The 19,314-nt window shown below is 48.9% G+C and overlaps 1 protein-coding gene across 1 annotated transcript in view; it reads left to right on the top strand.

Annotated features, from left to right (window-relative positions):
• The window catches only part of sez6l (seizure related 6 homolog (mouse)-like), a 762,782-nt gene that overhangs the window by 89,305 nt on the left and 654,163 nt on the right, over positions 1–19,314 (top strand). The window lies entirely within an intron of this gene.

Genomic DNA, 19,314 nt, shown 5'->3' with positions numbered 1-19,314 from the left:
GTGACAGAGTACAAAACGTGTTGCCACAGACAGGAGACAGAGGACCAAATGTGTTGCCACAGACAGGCGACACAGGACAAAACGTGTTGCCACAGACAGGAGACAGAGGACAAAACATGTTGCCACAGACAGGAGACAGAGTACAAAACGTGTTGCCACAGACAGGAGACAGAGTACACAAAGTGTTGCCACAGACAGGAGACAGAGGACCAAATGTGTTGCCACAGACAGGAGACAGAGGACAAAACGTGTTGCCACAGACAGGAAAAAAAGAGGTCAAAACGTGTTGCCACAGACAGGAGACAGAGTACAAAACATGTTACCACAGACAGGCGACAGAGGACAAAATGTGTTGCCACAGACAGGCGACAGAGGACAAAACGTGTTGCCACAGATGAGACAGAGTACAAAACGTGTCGCCACAGACAGGCAACAGAGGACAAAACGTGTTGCCACACACAAGAGACAGAGTACAAAACGTGTTGCCACAGACAGGCAACAGAGGACAAAACGTGTTGCCACAGACAGGCGACAGAGGACAAAACGTGTTGCCACAGACTGGAGACAGAGGACCAAATGTGTTGCCACAGACAGGAGACAGAGGACAAAACGTGTTGCCACAGACAGGCGACAGAGGTCAAAACGTGTTGCCACAGACAGGAGACAGAGTACAAAACGTGTTGCCACACAGAGGAGACAGAGGACAAAACGTGTTGCCACACACAGGAGACAGAGGACAAAACATGTTGCCACAGACAGGCGACAGAGGACAAAACATGTTGCCACACACAGGAGACAGAGTACAAAAAGTGTTGCCACAGACAGGAAACAGAGTACAAAATGTATTGCCACAGACAGGCGACAGAGGACAAAATATTTTGCCACACACAGGAGACAGAGGACCAAATGTGTTGCCACAGACAGGCGACAGAGGACAAAATATTTTGCCACAGACAGGAGACAGAGGACAAAACGTGTTGCCACAAACAGACGACAGAGGACAAAACGTGTTGCCACAGACAGGCGACAGAGTACAAAACGTGTTGCCACAGACAGGAGACAGAGTACAAAACGTGTTGCCACAGAAAGGCGACAGAGGACAAAACGTGTTGCCACAGACAGGAGACAGAGGACCATATGTGTTGCCACACACAGGAGACAGAGGACCAAATGTGTTGCCACAGACAGGCAACAGAGTACAAAACGTGTTGCCACAGACAGGCGAAAGAGGACAAAACGTGTTGCCACAGACAGGAGACAGAGTACAAAACGTGTTGCCACAGACAGGCGACAGAGGACAAAACATGTTGCCACAGACAGGAGACAGAGTACAAAATGTGTTGCCACACACAGGAGACAGAGGACAAAACGTGTTGCCACAGACAGGAGACAGAGCACCAAATGTGTTGGAACAGACAGGGAACAGAGGACAAAACGTGTTGCCACAGATGAGACAGAGAACAAAACGTGTTGCCACAGACAGGCAACAGAGGACAAAACGTGTTGCCACACACAAGAGACAGAGTACAAAACGTGTTGCCACAGACAGGCAACAGAGGACAAAACGTGTTGCCACACACAGGAGAAAAAGTACAAAACATGTTGCCAGAGACAGGCGACAGAGTACAAAACGTGTTGCAACAGACAGGCGACAGACTACAAAACATGTTGCCACACACAGGAGACAGAGGACCAAATGTGTTGCCACAGACAGGCGACAGGACAAAACGTGTTGCCACAGATAGGAGACAGAGTACAAAACATGTTGCCACAGACAGGAGACAGAGTACAAAACGTGTTGCAACAGACAGGCGACAGAGTACAAAACGTGTTGCCACACACAGGAGACAGAGGACCAAACGTGTTGCCACAGACAGGCAACAGAGGACAAAACGTGTTGCCACACACAGGAGACAGAGTACAAAACGTGTTGCCACAGACAGGAGACAGAGTACAAAACATGTTGCCACAGACAGGCAACAGAGGACAAAACATGTTGCCACAGACAGGTGACAGAGGACCAAATGTGTTGCCACAGACAGGAGACAGAGTACAAAATGTGTTGCCACAGACAGGAGACAGAGGACAAAACGTGTTGCCATAGACAGGCGACAGAGGACAAAATGTGATGCCACAGACAGGAGACAGAGTACAAAACGTGTTGCCACACACAGGAGACAGAGAACAAAACATGTTGCCACAGACAGGAGACAGAGGACCAAACGTGTTGCCACAGACAGGCGACAGAGGACAAAATGTGATGCCACAGACAGGAGACAGAGTACAAAACGTGTTGCCACAGACAGGAGACAGAGGACAAAATGTGTTGCCACAAACAGGAGACAGAGGACAAAACGTGTTGCCACAGACAGGCAACAGAGGACAAAACGTGTTGCCACAGACAGGAGACAGAGTACAAAATGTGTTGCCACAGACAGGCAACAGAGGACAAAATGTGTTGCCACAGACAGGCAACAGAGGACAAAATGTGTTGCCACAGACAGGAGACAGAGTACAAAATGTGTTGCCACAAACAGGAGACAGAGGACAAAACGTGTTGCCACAGACATGCAACAGAGGACAAAATGTGTTGCCACAAACAGGAGACAGAGGACAAAATGTGTTGCCACAGACAGGAGACAGAGTACAAAACGTGTTGCCACAGACAGGCAACAGAGGACAAAACATGTTGCCACAAACAGGAGACAGAGTACAAAATGTGTTACCACAGACAGGCAACAGAGGACAAAACGTGTTGCCACAGACAGGAGACAGAGTACAAAACGTTTTGCCACAGACAGGAGACAGAGGACAAAACGTGTTGCCACACACAGGAGACAGAGTACAAAATGTGTTGCCACAGACAGGAGACAGAGGACAAAACGTGTTGCCACAGACAGGAGACAGAGTACAAAATGTGTTGCCACAGAAAGGAGACAGAGTACAAAACGTGTTGCCACAGACAGGCGACAGAGTACAAAACGTGGTGTCACACACAGGAGACAGAGGACAAAACGTGTTGCCACAGACAGGAGACAGAGTACAAAACGTGTTGCCACAGACAGGCAACAGAGGACAAAACGTGTTGCCACAGACAGGAAACAGAGTACAAAATGTGTTGCCACAGACAGGCAACAGAGGACAAAATGTGTTGCCACAGACAGGAGACAGAGGACAAAACGTGTTGCCACAAACAGGAGACAGAGTACAAAATGTGTTGCCACAAACAGGAGACAGAGGAGAAAACGTGTTGCCACAGACAGGCAACAGAGGACAAAATGTGTTGCCACAAACAGGAGACAGAGGACAAAATGTGTTGCCACAGACAGGAGACAGAGTACAAAACGTGTTGCCACAGACAGGCAACAGAGGACAAAATGTGTTGCCACAAACAGGAGACAGAGGACAAAATGTGTTGCCACAGACAGGAGACAGAGTACAAAACGTGTTGCCACAGACAGGCAACAGAGGACAAAACATGTTGCCACAGACAGGCAACAGAGGACAAAACGTGTTGCCACAGACAGGAGACAAAGTACAAAACGTTTTGCCACACACAGGAGAAAGAGGACAAAACGTGTTGCCACACACAGGAGACAGAGGACAAAACGTGTTGCCACAGACAGGAGACAGAGTTCAAAATGTGTTGCCACAGACAGGAGACAGAGGACAAAACGTGTTGCCACAGACAGGAGACAGAGTACAAAACGTGTTGCCACAGGCAGGCGACAGAGTACAAAACGTGTTGCCACAGACAGGAGACAGAGGACAAAATGTGTTGCCACAAACAGGAGACAGAGGACAAAACGTGTTGCCACAGACAGGAGACAGAGTACAAAATGTGTTGCCACAGACAGGAGACAGAGGACAAAACGTGTTGCCACAGACAGGAGACAGAGTACAAAACGTGTTGCCACAGACAGGCGACAGAGTACAAAACGTGTTGCCACAGACAGGAGACAGAGGACAAAATGTGTTGCCACAAACAGGAGACAGAGGACAAAACGTGTTGCCACAGACAGGCAACAGAGGACAAAACGTGTTGCCACAGACAGGAGACAGAGTACAAAATGTGTTGTCACAGACAGGCAACAGAGGACAAAATGTGTTGCCACAGACAGGCAACAGAGGACAAAACGTGTTGCCACAGACAGGAGACAGAGTACAAAATGTGTTGCCAGAAACAGGAGACAGAGGACAAAACGTGTTGCCACAGAGAGGCAACAGAGGACAAAATGTGTTGCCACAAACAGGATACAGAGGACAAAATGTGTTGCCACAGACAGGAGACAGAGGACAAAACGTGTTGCCACAAACAGACGACAGAGGACAAAACGTGTTGCCACAGACAGGCGACAGAGTACAAAACGTGTTGCCACAGACAGGAGACAGAGGACAAAACGTGTTGCCACAGACAGGAGACAGTGTACAAAACGTGTTGCCACAGACAGGAGACAGAGGACAAAACGTGTTGCCACAGACAGGAGACAGAGTACAAAACGTGTTGCCACAGACAGGAGACAGAGGACCAAATGTGTTGCCACAGACAGGTGACAGAGTACAAAACGTGTTGCCACAGACAGGAGACAGAGGACCAAATGTGTTGCCACAGACAGGCGACACAGGACAAAACGTGTTGCCACAGACAGGAGACAGAGGACAAAACATGTTGCCACAGACAGGAGACAGAGTACAAAACGTGTTGCCACAGACAGGAGACAGAGTACACAAAGTGTTGCCACAGACAGGAGACAGAGGACCAAATGTGTTGCCACAGACAGGAGACAGAGGACAAAACGTGTTGCCACAGACAGGAAAAAAAGAGGTCAAAACGTGTTGCCACAGACAGGAGACAGAGTACAAAACATGTTACCACAGACAGGCGACAGAGGACAAAATGTGTTGCCACAGACAGGCGACAGAGGACAAAACGTGTTGCCACAGACAGGAGACAGAGTACAAAACATGTTACCACAGACAGGCGACAGAGGACAAAATGTGTTGCCACAGACAGGCGACAGAGGACAAAACGTGTTGCCACAGATGAGACAGAGTACAAAACGTGTCGCCACAGACAGGCAACAGAGGACAAAACGTGTTGCCACACACAAGAGACAGAGTACAAAACGTGTTGCCACAGACAGGCAACAGAGGACAAAACATGTTGCCACAGACAGGAGACAGAGTACAAAATGTGTTGCCACAGAAAGGAGACAGAGGACAAAACGTGTTGCCACAGACAGGCGACAGAGGACAAAACGTGTTGCCACAGACTGGAGACAGAGGACCAAATGTGTTGCCACAGACAGGAGACAGAGGACAAAACGTGTTGCCACAGACAGGCGACAGAGGTCAAAACGTGTTGCCACAGACAGGAGACAGAGTACAGAACATGTTACCACAGACAGGCGACAGAGGACAAAATGTGTTGCCACAGACAGGCGACAGAGTTCAAAACGCGTTGCCACAGACAGGAGATAGAGTACAAAACGTGTTGCCACAGACAGGCAACAGAGGACAAAACTTGTTGCCACAGACAGGCGACAGAGGACAAAACATGTTGCCACAGACAGGCGACAGAGGACAAAACGTGTTGCCACAGACAGGAGACAGAGTACAAAATGTGTTGCCACAGACAGGCGACAGAGTACAAAACATGTTGCCACAGACAGGAGACAGAGGACCAAATGTGTTGCCACAGACAGGAGACAGAGGACAAAGCGTGTTGCCACAGACAGGAGACAGAGTACAAAACGTGTTGCCACAGACAGGCAACAGAGGACAAAACATGTTGCCACAAACAGGAGACAGAGTACAAAATGTGTTACCACAGACAGGCAACAGAGGACAAAACGTGTTGCCACAGACAGGAGACAGAGTACAAAACGTTTTGCCACAGACAGGAGACAGAGGACAAAACGTGTTGCCACACACAGGAGACAGAGTACAAAATGTGTTGCCACAGACAGGAGACAGAGGACAAAACGTGTTGCCACAGACAGGAGACAGAGTACAAAATGTGTTGCCACAGAAAGGAGACAGAGTACAAAACGTGTTGCCACAGACAGGCGACAGAGTACAAAACGTGGTGTCACACACAGGAGACAGAGGACAAAACGTGTTGCCACAGACAGGAGACAGAGTACAAAACGTGTTGCCACAGACAGGCAACAGAGGACAAAACGTGTTGCCACAGACAGGAAACAGAGTACAAAATGTGTTGCCACAGACAGGCAACAGAGGACAAAATGTGTTGCCACAGACAGGAGACAGAGGACAAAACGTGTTGCCACAAACAGGAGACAGAGTACAAAATGTGTTGCCACAAACAGGAGACAGAGGAGAAAACGTGTTGCCACAGACAGGCAACAGAGGACAAAATGTGTTGCCACAAACAGGAGACAGAGGACAAAATGTGTTGCCACAGACAGGAGACAGAGTACAAAACGTGTTGCCACAGACAGGCAACAGAGGACAAAATGTGTTGCCACAAACAGGAGACAGAGGACAAAATGTGTTGCCACAGACAGGAGACAGAGTACAAAACGTGTTGCCACAGACAGGCAACAGAGGACAAAACATGTTGCCACAGACAGGCAACAGAGGACAAAACGTGTTGCCACAGACAGGAGACAAAGTACAAAACGTTTTGCCACACACAGGAGAAAGAGGACAAAACGTGTTGCCACACACAGGAGACAGAGGACAAAACGTGTTGCCACAGACAGGAGACAGAGTACAAAATGTGTTGCCACAGACAGGAGACAGAGGACAAAACGTGTTGCCACAGACAGGAGACAGAGTACAAAACGTGTTGCCACAGGCAGGCGACAGAGTACAAAACGTGTTGCCACAGACAGGAGACAGAGGACAAAATGTGTTGCCACAAACAGGAGACAGAGGACAAAACGTGTTGCCACAGACAGGAGACAGAGTACAAAACGTGTTGCCACAGACAGGAGACAGAGTACAAAACGTGTTGCCACAGACAGGCGACAGAGTACAAAACGTGTTGCCACAGACAGGAGACAGAGGACAAAATGTGTTGCCACAAACAGGAGACAGAGGACAAAACGTGTTGCCACAGACAGGCAACAGAGGACAAAACGTGTTGCCACAGACAGGAGACAGAGTACAAAATGTGTTGTCACAGACAGGCAACAGAGGACAAAATGTGTTGCCACAGACAGGCAACAGAGGACAAAACGTGTTGCCACAGACAGGAGACAGAGTACAAAATGTGTTGCCACAAACAGGAGACAGAGGACAAAACGTGTTGCCACAGAGAGGCAACAGAGGACAAAATGTGTTGCCACAAACAGGATACAGAGGACAAAATGTGTTGCCACAGACAGGAGACAGAGGACAAAACGTGTTGCCACAAACAGACGACAGAGGACAAAACGTGTTGCCACAGACAGGCGACAGAGTACAAAACGTGTTGCCACAGACAGGAGACAGAGGACAAAACGTGTTGCCACAGACAGGAGACAGTGTACAAAACGTGTTGCCACAGATAGGAGACAGAGGACAAAACGTGTTGCCACAGACAGGAGACAGAGTACAAAACGTGTTGCCACAGACAGGAGACAGAGGACCAAATGTGTTGCCACAGACAGGTGACAGAGTACAAAACGTGTTGCCACAGACAGGAGACAGAGGACCAAATGTGTTGCCACAGACAGGCGACACAGGACAAAACGTGTTGCCACAGACAGGAGACAGAGGACAAAACATGTTGCCACAGACAGGAGACAGAGTACAAAACGTGTTGCCACAGACAGGAGACAGAGTACACAAAGTGTTGCCACAGACAGGAGACAGAGGACCAAATGTGTTGCCACAGACAGGAGACAGAGGACAAAACGTGTTGCCACAGACAGGAAAAAAAGAGGTCAAAACGTGTTGCCACAGACAGGAGACAGAGTACAAAACATGTTACCACAGACAGGCGACAGAGGACAAAATGTGTTGCCACAGACAGGCGACAGAGGACAAAACGTGTTGCCACAGATGAGACAGAGTACAAAACGTGTCGCCACAGACAGGCAACAGAGGACAAAACGTGTTGCCACACACAAGAGACAGAGTACAAAACGTGTTGCCACAGACAGGCAACAGAGGACAAAACATGTTGCCACAGACAGGAGACAGAGTACAAAATGTGTTGCCACAGAAAGGAGACAGAGGACAAAACGTGTTGCCACAGACAGGCGACAGAGGACAAAACGTGTTGCCACAGACTGGAGACAGAGGACCAAATGTGTTGCCACAGACAGGAGACAGAGGACAAAACGTGTTGCCACAGACAGGCGACAGAGGTCAAAACGTGTTGCCACAGACAGGAGACAGAGTACAAAACGTGTTGCCACACAGAGGAGACAGAGGACAAAACGTGTTGCCACACACAGGAGACAGAGGACAAAACATGTTGCCACAGACAGGCGACAGAGGACAAAACATGTTGCCACACACAGGAGACAGAGTACAAAAAGTGTTGCCACAGACAGGAAACAGAGTACAAAATGTATTGCCACAGACAGGCGACAGAGGACAAAATATTTTGCCACACACAGGAGACAGAGGACCAAATGTGTTGCCACAGACAGGCGACAGAGGACAAAATATTTTGCCACAGACAGGAGACAGAGGACAAAACGTGTTGCCACAAACAGACGACAGAGGACAAAACGTGTTGCCACAGACAGGCGACAGAGTACAAAACGTGTTGCCACAGACAGGAGACAGAGTACAAAACGTGTTGCCACAGAAAGGCGACAGAGGACAAAACGTGTTGCCACAGACAGGAGACAGAGGACCATATGTGTTGCCACACACAGGAGACAGAGGACCAAATGTGTTGCCACAGACAGGCAACAGAGTACAAAACGTGTTGCCACAGACAGGCGAAAGAGGACAAAACGTGTTGCCACAGACAGGAGACAGAGTACAAAACGTGTTGCCACAGACAGGCGACAGAGGACAAAACATGTTGCCACAGACAGGAGACAGAGTACAAAATGTGTTGCCACACACAGGAGACAGAGGACAAAACGTGTTGCCACAGACAGGAGACAGAGCACCAAATGTGTTGGAACAGACAGGGAACAGAGGACAAAACGTGTTGCCACAGATGAGACAGAGAACAAAACGTGTTGCCACAGACAGGCAACAGAGGACAAAACGTGTTGCCACACACAAGAGACAGAGTACAAAACGTGTTGCCACAGACAGGCAACAGAGGACAAAACGTGTTGCCACACACAGGAGAAAAAGTACAAAACATGTTGCCACAGACAGGCGACAGAGTACAAAACGTGTTGCAACAGACAGGCGACAGAGTACAAAACGTGTTGCCACACACAGGAGACAGAGGACCAAATGTGTTGCCACAGACAGGCGACAGGACAAAACGTGTTGCCACAGATAGGAGACAGAGTACAAAACATGTTGCCACAGACAGGAGACAGAGTACAAAACGTGTTGCAACAGACAGGCGACAGAGTACAAAACGTGTTGCCACACACAGGAGACAGAGGACCAAACGTGTTGCCACAGACAGGCAACAGAGGACAAAACGTGTTGCCACACACAGGAGACAGAGTACAAAACGTGTTGCCACAGACAGGAGACAGAGTACAAAACATGTTGCCACAGACAGGCAACAGAGGACAAAACATGTTGCCACAGACAGGTGACAGAGGACCAAATGTGTTGCCACAGACAGGAGACAGAGTACAAAATGTGTTGCCACAGACAGGAGACAGAGGACAAAACGTGTTGCCACAGACAGGCGACAGAGGACAAAATGTGATGCCACAGACAGGAGACAGAGTACAAAACGTGTTGCCACACACAGGAGACAGAGAACAAAACATGTTGCCACAGACAGGAGACAGAGGACAAAACGTGTTGCCACAGACAGGCGACAGAGGACAAAATGTGATGCCACAGACAGGAGACAGAGTACAAAACGTGTTGCCACAGACAGGAGACAGAGGACAAAATGTGTTGCCACAAACAGGAGACAGAGGACAAAACGTGTTGCCACAGACAGGCAACAGAGGACAAAACGTGTTGCCACAGACAGGAGACAGAGTACAAAATGTGTTGCCACAGACAGGCAACAGAGGACAAAATGTGTTGCCACAGACAGGCAACAGAGGACAAAATGTGTTGCCACAGACAGGAGACAGAGTACAAAATGTGTTGCCACAAACAGGAGACAGAGGACAAAACGTGTTGCCACAGACATGCAACAGAGGACAAAATGTGTTGCCACAAACAGGAGACAGAGGACAAAATGTGTTGCCACAGACAGGAGACAGAGTACAAAACGTGTTGCCACAGACAGGCAACAGAGGACAAAACATGTTGCCACAAACAGGAGACAGAGTACAAAATGTGTTACCACAGACAGGCAACAGAGGACAAAACGTGTTGCCACAGACAGGAGACAGAGTACAAAACGTTTTGCCACAGACAGGAGACAGAGGACAAAACGTGTTGCCACACACAGGAGACAGAGTACAAAATGTGTTGCCACAGACAGGAGACAGAGGACAAAATGTGTTGCCACAGACAGGAGACAGAGTACAAAATGTGTTGCCACAGAAAGGAGACAGAGTACAAAACGTGTTGCCACAGACAGGCGACAGAGTACAAAACGTGTTGCCACAGACAGGAGACAGAGGACAAAACGTGTTGCCACAGACAGGAGACAGTGTACAAAACGTGTTGCCACAGATAGGAGACAGAGGACAAAACGTGTTGCCACAGACAGGAGACAGAGTACAAAACGTGTTGCCACAGACAGGAGACAGAGGACCAAATGTGTTGCCACAGACAGGTGACAGAGTACAAAACGTGTTGCCACAGACAGGAGACAGAGGACCAAATGTGTTGCCACAGACAGGCGACACAGGACAAAACGTGTTGCCACAGACAGGAGACAGAGGACAAAACATGTTGCCACAGACAGGAGACAGAGTACAAAACGTGTTGCCACAGACAGGAGACAGAGTACACAAAGTGTTGCCACAGACAGGAGACAGAGGACCAAATGTGTTGCCACAGACAGGAGACAGAGGACAAAACGTGTTGCCACAGACAGGAAAAAAAGAGGTCAAAACGTGTTGCCACAGACAGGAGACAGAGTACAAAACATGTTACCACAGACAGGCGACAGAGGACAAAATGTGTTGCCACAGACAGGCGACAGAGGACAAAACGTGTTGCCACAGATGAGACAGAGTACAAAACGTGTCGCCACAGACAGGCAACAGAGGACAAAACGTGTTGCCACACACAAGAGACAGAGTACAAAACGTGTTGCCACAGACAGGCAACAGAGGACAAAACATGTTGCCACAGACAGGAGACAGAGTACAAAATGTGTTGCCACAGAAAGGAGACAGAGGACAAAACGTGTTGCCACAGACAGGCGACAGAGGACAAAACGTGTTGCCACAGACTGGAGACAGAGGACCAAATGTGTTGCCACAGACAGGAGACAGAGGACAAAACGTGTTGCCACAGACAGGCGACAGAGGTCAAAACGTGTTGCCACAGACAGGAGACAGAGTACAAAACGTGTTGCCACACAGAGGAGACAGAGGACAAAACGTGTTGCCACACACAGGAGACAGAGGACAAAACATGTTGCCACAGACAGGCGACAGAGGACAAAACATGTTGCCACACACAGGAGACAGAGTACAAAAAGTGTTGCCACAGACAGGAAACAGAGTACAAAATGTATTGCCACAGACAGGCGACAGAGGACAAAATATTTTGCCACACACAGGAGACAGAGGACCAAATGTGTTGCCACAGACAGGCGACAGAGGACAAAATATTTTGCCACAGACAGGAGACAGAGGACAAAACGTGTTGCCACAAACAGACGACAGAGGACAAAACGTGTTGCCACAGACAGGCGACAGAGTACAAAACGTGTTGCCACAGACAGGAGACAGAGTACAAAACGTGTTGCCACAGAAAGGCGACAGAGGACAAAACGTGTTGCCACAGACAGGAGACAGAGGACCATATGTGTTGCCACACACAGGAGACAGAGGACCAAATGTGTTGCCACAGACAGGCAACAGAGTACAAAACGTGTTGCCACAGACAGGCGAAAGAGGACAAAACGTGTTGCCACAGACAGGAGACAGAGTACAAAACGTGTTGCCACAGACAGGCGACAGAGGACAAAACATGTTGCCACAGACAGGAGACAGAGTACAAAATGTGTTGCCACACACAGGAGACAGAGGACAAAACGTGTTGCCACAGACAGGAGACAGAGCACCAAATGTGTTGGAACAGACAGGGAACAGAGGACAAAACGTGTTGCCACAGATGAGACAGAGAACAAAACGTTTTGCCACAGACAGGCAACAGAGGACAAAACGTGTTGCCACACACAAGAGACAGAGTACAAAACGTGTTGCCACAGACAGGCAACAGAGGACAAAACGTGTTGCCACACACAGGAGAAAAAGTACAAAACATGTTGCCACAGACAGGCGACAGAGTACAAAACGTGTTGCAACAGACAGGCGACAGAGTACAAAACGTGTTGCCACACACAGGAGACAGAGGACCAAATGTGTTGCCACAGACAGGCGACAGGACAAAACGTGTTGCCACAGATAGGAGACAGAGTACAAAACATGTTGCCACAGACAGGAGACAGAGTACAAAACGTGTTGCAACAGACAGGCGACAGAGTACAAAACGTGTTGCCACACACAGGAGACAGAGGACCAAACGTGTTGCCACAGACAGGCAACAGAGGACAAAACGTGTTGCCACACACAGGAGACAGAGTACAAAACGTGTTGCCACAGACAGGAGACAGAGTACAAAACATGTTGCCACAGACAGGCAACAGAGGACAAAACATGTTGCCACAGACAGGTGACAGAGGACCAAATGTGTTGCCACAGACAGGAGACAGAGTACAAAATGTGTTGCCACAGACAGGAGACAGAGGACAAAACGTGTTGCCACAGACAGGCGACAGAGGACAAAATGTGATGCCACAGACAGGAGACAGAGTACAAAACGTGTTGCCACACACAGGAGACAGAGAACAAAACATGTTGCCACAGACAGGAGACAGAGGACAAAACGTGTTGCCACAGACAGGCGACAGAGGACAAAATGTGATGCCACAGACAGGAGACAGAGTACAAAACGTGTTGCCACAGACAGGAGACAGAGGACAAAATGTGTTGCCACAAACAGGAGACAGAGGACAAAACGTGTTGCCACAGACAGGCAACAGAGGACAAAACGTGTTGCCACAGACAGGAGACAGAGTACAAAATGTGTTGCCACAGACAGGCAACAGAGGACAAAATGTGTTGCCACAGACAGGCAACAGAGGACAAAATGTGTTGCCACAGACAGGAGACAGAGTACAAAATGTGTTGCCACAAACAGGAGACAGAGGACAAAACGTGTTGCCACAGGCATGCAACAGAGGACAAAATGTGTTGCCACAAACAGGAGACAGAGGACAAAATGTGTTGCCACAGACAGGAGACAGAGTACAAAACGTGTTGCCACAGACAGGCAACAGAGGACAAAACATGTTGCCACAAACAGGAGACAGAGTACAAAATGTGTTACCACAGACAGGCAACAGAGGACAAAACGTGTTGCCACAGACAGGAGACAGAGTACAAAACGTTTTGCCACAGACAGGAGACAGAGGACAAAACGTGTTGCCACACACAGGAGACAGAGTACAAAATGTGTTGCCACAGACAGGAGACAGAGGACAAAATGTGTTGCCACAGACAGGAGACAGAGTACAAAATGTGTTGCCACAGAAAGGAGACAGAGTACAAAACGTGTTGCCACAGACAGGCGACAGAGTACAAAACGTGGTGTCACACACAGGAGACAGAGGACAAAACGTGTTGCCACAGACAGGAGACAGAGTACAAAACGTGTTGCCACAGACAGGCAACAGAGGACAAAACGTGTTGCCACAGACAGGAAACAGAGTACAAAATGTGTTGCCACAGACAGGCAACAGAGGACAAAATGTGTTGCCACAGACAGGAGACAGAGGACAAAACGTGTTGCCACAAACAGGAGACAGAGTACAAAATGTGTTGCCACAAACAGGAGACAGAGGAGAAAACGTGTTGCCACAGACAGGCAACAGAGGACAAAATGTGTTGCCACAAACAGGAGACAGAGGACAAAATGTGTTGCCACAGACAGGAGACAGAGTACAAAACGTGTTGCCACAGACAGGCAACAGAGGACAAAATGTGTTGCCACAAACAGGAGACAGAGGACAAAATGTGTTGCCACAGACAGGAGACAGAGTACAAAACGTGTTGCCACAGACAGGCAACAGAGGACAAAACATGTTGCCACAGACAGGCAACAGAGGACAAAACGTGTTGCCACAGACAGGAGACAAAGTACAAAACGTTTTGCCACACACAGGAGAAAGAGGACAAAACGTGTTGCCACACACAGGAGACAGAGGACAAAACGTGTTGCCACAGACAGGAGACAGAGTACAAAATGTGTTGCCACAGACAGGAGACAGAGGACAAAACGTGTTGCCACAGACAGGAGACAGAGTACAAAACGTGTTGCCACAGGCAGGCGACAGAGTACAAAACGTGTTGCCACAGACAGGAGACAGAGGACAAAATGTGTTGCCACAAACAGGAGACAGAGGACAAAACGTGTTGCCACAGACAGGAGACAGAGTACAAAATGTGTTGCCACAGACAGGAGACAGAGGACAAAACGTGTTGCCACAGACAGGAGACAGAGTACAAAACGTGTTGCCACAGACAGGCGACAGAGTACAAAACGTGTTGCCACAGACAGGAGACAGAGGACAAAATGTGTTGCCACAAACAGGAGACAGAGGACAAAACGTGTTGCCACAGACAGGCAACAGAGGACAAAACGTGTTGCCACAGACAGGAGACAGAGTACAAAATGTGTTGTCACAGACAGGCAACAGAGGACAAAATGTGTTGCCACAGACAGGCAACAGAGGACAAAACGTGTTGCCACAGACAGGAGACAGAGTACAAAATGTGTTGCCACAAACAGGAGACAGAGGACAAAACGTGTTGCCACAGAGAGGCAACAGAGGACAAAATGTGTTGCCACAAACAGGATACAGAGGACAAAATGTGTTGCCACAGACAGGAGACAGAGGACAAAACGTGTTGCCACAAACAGACGACAGAGGACAAAACGTGTTGCCACAGACAGGCGACAGAGTACAAAACGTGTTGCCACAGACAGGAGACAGAGGACAAAAACGTGTTGCCACAGACAGGAGACAGTGTACAAAACGTGTTGCCACAGACAGGAGACAGAGGACAAAACGTGTTGCCACAGACAGGAGACAGAGTACAAAACGTGTTGCCACAGACAGGAGACAGAGGACCAAATGTGTTGCCACAGACAGGTGACACAGGACAAAACGTGTTGCCACAGACAGGAGACAGAGGACCAAATGTGTTGCCACAGACAGGTGACACAGGACAAAACGTGTTGCCACAGACAGGAGACAGAGGACAAAACATGTTGCCACAGACAGGAGACAGAGTACAAAACGTGTTGCCACAGACAGGAGACAGAGTACACAAAGTGTTGCCACAGACAGGAGACAGAGGACCAAATGTGTTGCCACAGACAGGAGACAGAGGACAAAACGTGTTGCCACAGACAGGAAAAAAAGAGGTCAAAACGTGTTGCCACAGACAGGAGACAGAGTACAAAACATGTTACCACAGACAGGCGACAGAGGACAAAATGTGTTGCCACAGACAGGCGACAGAGGACAAAACGTGTTGCCACAGATGAGACAGAGTACAAAACGTGTCGCCACAGACAGTCAACAGAGGACAAAACGTGTTGCCACACACAAGAGACAGAGTACAAAACGTGTTGCCACAGACAGGCAACAGAGGACAAAACATGTTGCCACAGACAGGAGACAGAGTACAAAATGTGTTGCCACAGAAAGGAGACAGAGGACAAAACGTGTTGCCACAGACAGGCGACAGAGGACAAAACGTGTTGCCACAGACTGGAGACAGAGGACCAAATGTGTTGCCACAGACAGGAGACAGAGGACAAAACGTGTTGCCACAGACAGGCGACAGAGGTCAAAACGTGTTGCCACAGACAGGAGACAGAGTACAGAACATGTTACCACAGACAGGCGACAGAGGACAAAATGTGTTGCCACAGACAGGCGACAGAGGACAAAACGTGTTGCCACAGACAGGAGATAGAGTACAAAACGTGTTGCCACAGACAGGCGACAGAGGACAAAACATGTTGCCACAGACAGGCGACAGAGGACAAAACGTGTTGCCACAGACAGGAGACAGAGTACAAAACGTGTTGCCACAGACAGGCGACAGAGTACAAAACATGTTGCCACAGACAGGAGACAGAGGACCAAATGTGTTGCCACAGACAGGAGACAGAGGACAAAGCGTGTTGCCACAGACAGGAGACAGTGTACAAAACGTGTTGCCACAGACAGGAGACTGAGGACCAAATGTGTTGCCACAGACAGGTGACAGAGTACAAAACGTGTTGCCACAGACAGGAGACAGAGGACCAAATGTGTTGCCACAGACAGGCGACAGAGGACAAAACGTGTTGCCACAGACAGGAGACAGAGGACAAAACATGTTCCCACAGACAGGAGACAGAGTACAAAACGTGTTGCCACAGACAGGCGACAGAGGACAAAATGTGTTGCCACAGACAGGCGACAGAGGACAAAACGTGTTGCCACAGACAGGAGATAGAGTACAAAACGTGTTGCCACAGACAGGCGACAGAGAACAAAACGTGGTGCCACACACAGGAGACAGAGTACAAAACATGGTGCCACAGACAGGCGACAGAGGACAAAACGTGTTGCCACACACAGGAGACAGAGGACCAAATGTGTTGCCACAGACAGGCGACTGAGGACAAAACGTGTTGCCACAGACAGGAGACAGAGTACAAAACGTGTTGCCACAGACAGGCAACAGAGGACAAAACGTCTTGCCACAGACAGGAGACAGAGGACCAAATGTGTTGCCACAGACAGGAGACAGAGGACAAAACGTGTTGCCACAGACTGGAGACAGAGTACAAAATGTGTTGCCACAGACAGGCAACAGAGGACAAAATGTGTTGCCACACACAAGAGACAGAGTACAAAACGTGTTGCCACAGACAGGCAACAGAGGACAAAACATGTTGCCACAGACAGGAGACAGAGGACAAAATGTGTTGCCACAGACAGGCGACAGAGGACAAAACGTGTTACCACAGACAGGCAACAGAGGACAAAACGTGTTGCCACAGACAGGAGACAGAGTACAAAACGTTTTGCCACAGACAGGAGACAGAGGACAAAACGTGTTGCCACAAACAGGAGACAGAGTACAAAATGTGTTGCCACAAACAGGAGACAGAGGAGAAAACGTGTTGCCACAGACAGGCAACAGAGGACAAAATGTGTTGCCACAAACAGGAGACAGAGGACAAAATGTGTTGCCACAGACAGGAGACAGAGTACAAAACGTGTTGCCACAGACAGGCAACAGAGGACAAAATGTGTTGCCACAAACAGGAGACAGAGGACAAAATGTGTTGCCACAGACAGGAGACAGAGTACAAAACGTGTTGCCACAGACAGGCAACAGAGGACAAAACATGTTGCCACAGACAGGCAACAGAGGACAAAACGTGTTGCCACAGACAGGAGACAAAGTACAAAACGTTTTGCCACACACAGGAGAAAGAGGACAAAACGTGTTGCCACACACAGGAGACAGAGGACAAAACGTGTTGCCACAGACAGGAGACAGAGTACAAAATGTGTTGCCACAGACAGGAGACAGAGGACAAAACGTGTTGCCACAGACAGGAGACAGAGTACAAAACGTGTTGCCACAGGCAGGCGACAGAGTACAAAACGTGTTGCCACAGACAGGAGACAGAGGACAAAATGTGTTGCCACAAACAGGAGACAGAGAACAAAACGTGTTGCCACAGACAGGAGACAGAGTACAAAATGTGTTGCCACAGACAGGAGACAGAGGACAAAACGTGTTGCCACAGACAGGAGACAGAGTACAAAACGTGTTGCCACAGACAGGCGACAGAGTACAAAACGTGTTGCCACAGACAGGAGACAGAGTACAAAATGTGTTGCCACAAACAGGAGACAGAGGACAAAACGTGTTGCCACAGACAGGCAACAGAGGACAAAACGTGTTGCCACAGACAGGAGACAGAGTACAAAATGTGTTGTCACAGACAGGCAACAGAGGACAAAATGTGTTGCCACAGACAGGCAACAGAGGACAAAACGTGTTGCCACAGACAGGAGACAGAGTACAAAATGTGTTGCCACAAACAGGAGACAGAGGACAAAACGTGTTGCCACAGAGAGGCAACAGAGGACAAAATGTGTTGCCACAAACAGGATACAGAGGACAAAATGTGTTGCCACAGACAGGAGACAGAGGACAAAACGTGTTGCCACAAACAGACGACAGAGGACAAAACGTGTTGCCACAGAGAGGCGACAGAGTACAAAACGTGTTGCCACAGACAGGAGACAGAGGACAAAACGTGTTGCCACAGACATTAGACAGTGTACAAAACGTGTTGCCACAGACAGGAGACAGAGGACAAAACGTGTTGCCACAGACAGGAGACAGAGTACAAAACGTGTTGCCACAGACAGGAGACAGAGGACCAAATGTGTTGCCACAGACAGGTGACAGAGTACAAAACGTGTTGCCACAGACAGGAGACAGAGGACCAAATGTGTTGCCACAGACAGGCGACAGAGGACAAAATGTGTTGCCACAGACAGGCGACAGAGGACAAAACGTGTTGCCACAGATGAGACAGAGTACAAAACGTGTCGCCACAGACAGGCAACAGAGGACAAAACGTGTTGCCACACACAAGAGACAGAGTACAAAACGTGTTGCCACAGACAGGCAACAGAGGACAAAACATGTTGCCACATACAGGAGACAGAGTACAAAATGTGTTGCCACAGAAAGGAGACAGAGGACAAAACGTGTTGCCACAGACAGGCGACAGAGGACAAAACGTGTTGCCACAGACTGGAGACAGAGGACCAAATGTGTTGCCACAGACAGGAGACAGAGGACAAAACGTGTTGCCACAGACAGGCGACAGAGGTCAAAACGTGTTGCCACAGACAGGAGACAGAGTACAGAACATGTTACCACAGACAGGCGACAGAGGACAAAATGTGTT

This window comes from Hemitrygon akajei, chromosome 14 (genome assembly GCF_048418815.1).
Source record: "Hemitrygon akajei chromosome 14, sHemAka1.3, whole genome shotgun sequence".
In the NCBI taxonomy this organism is placed as follows: Eukaryota; Metazoa; Chordata; class Chondrichthyes; order Myliobatiformes; family Dasyatidae; genus Hemitrygon; species Hemitrygon akajei.
Note: the sequence above shows the minus strand (reverse complement) of the source record. Positions and strands in the feature narration are given on the sequence as shown.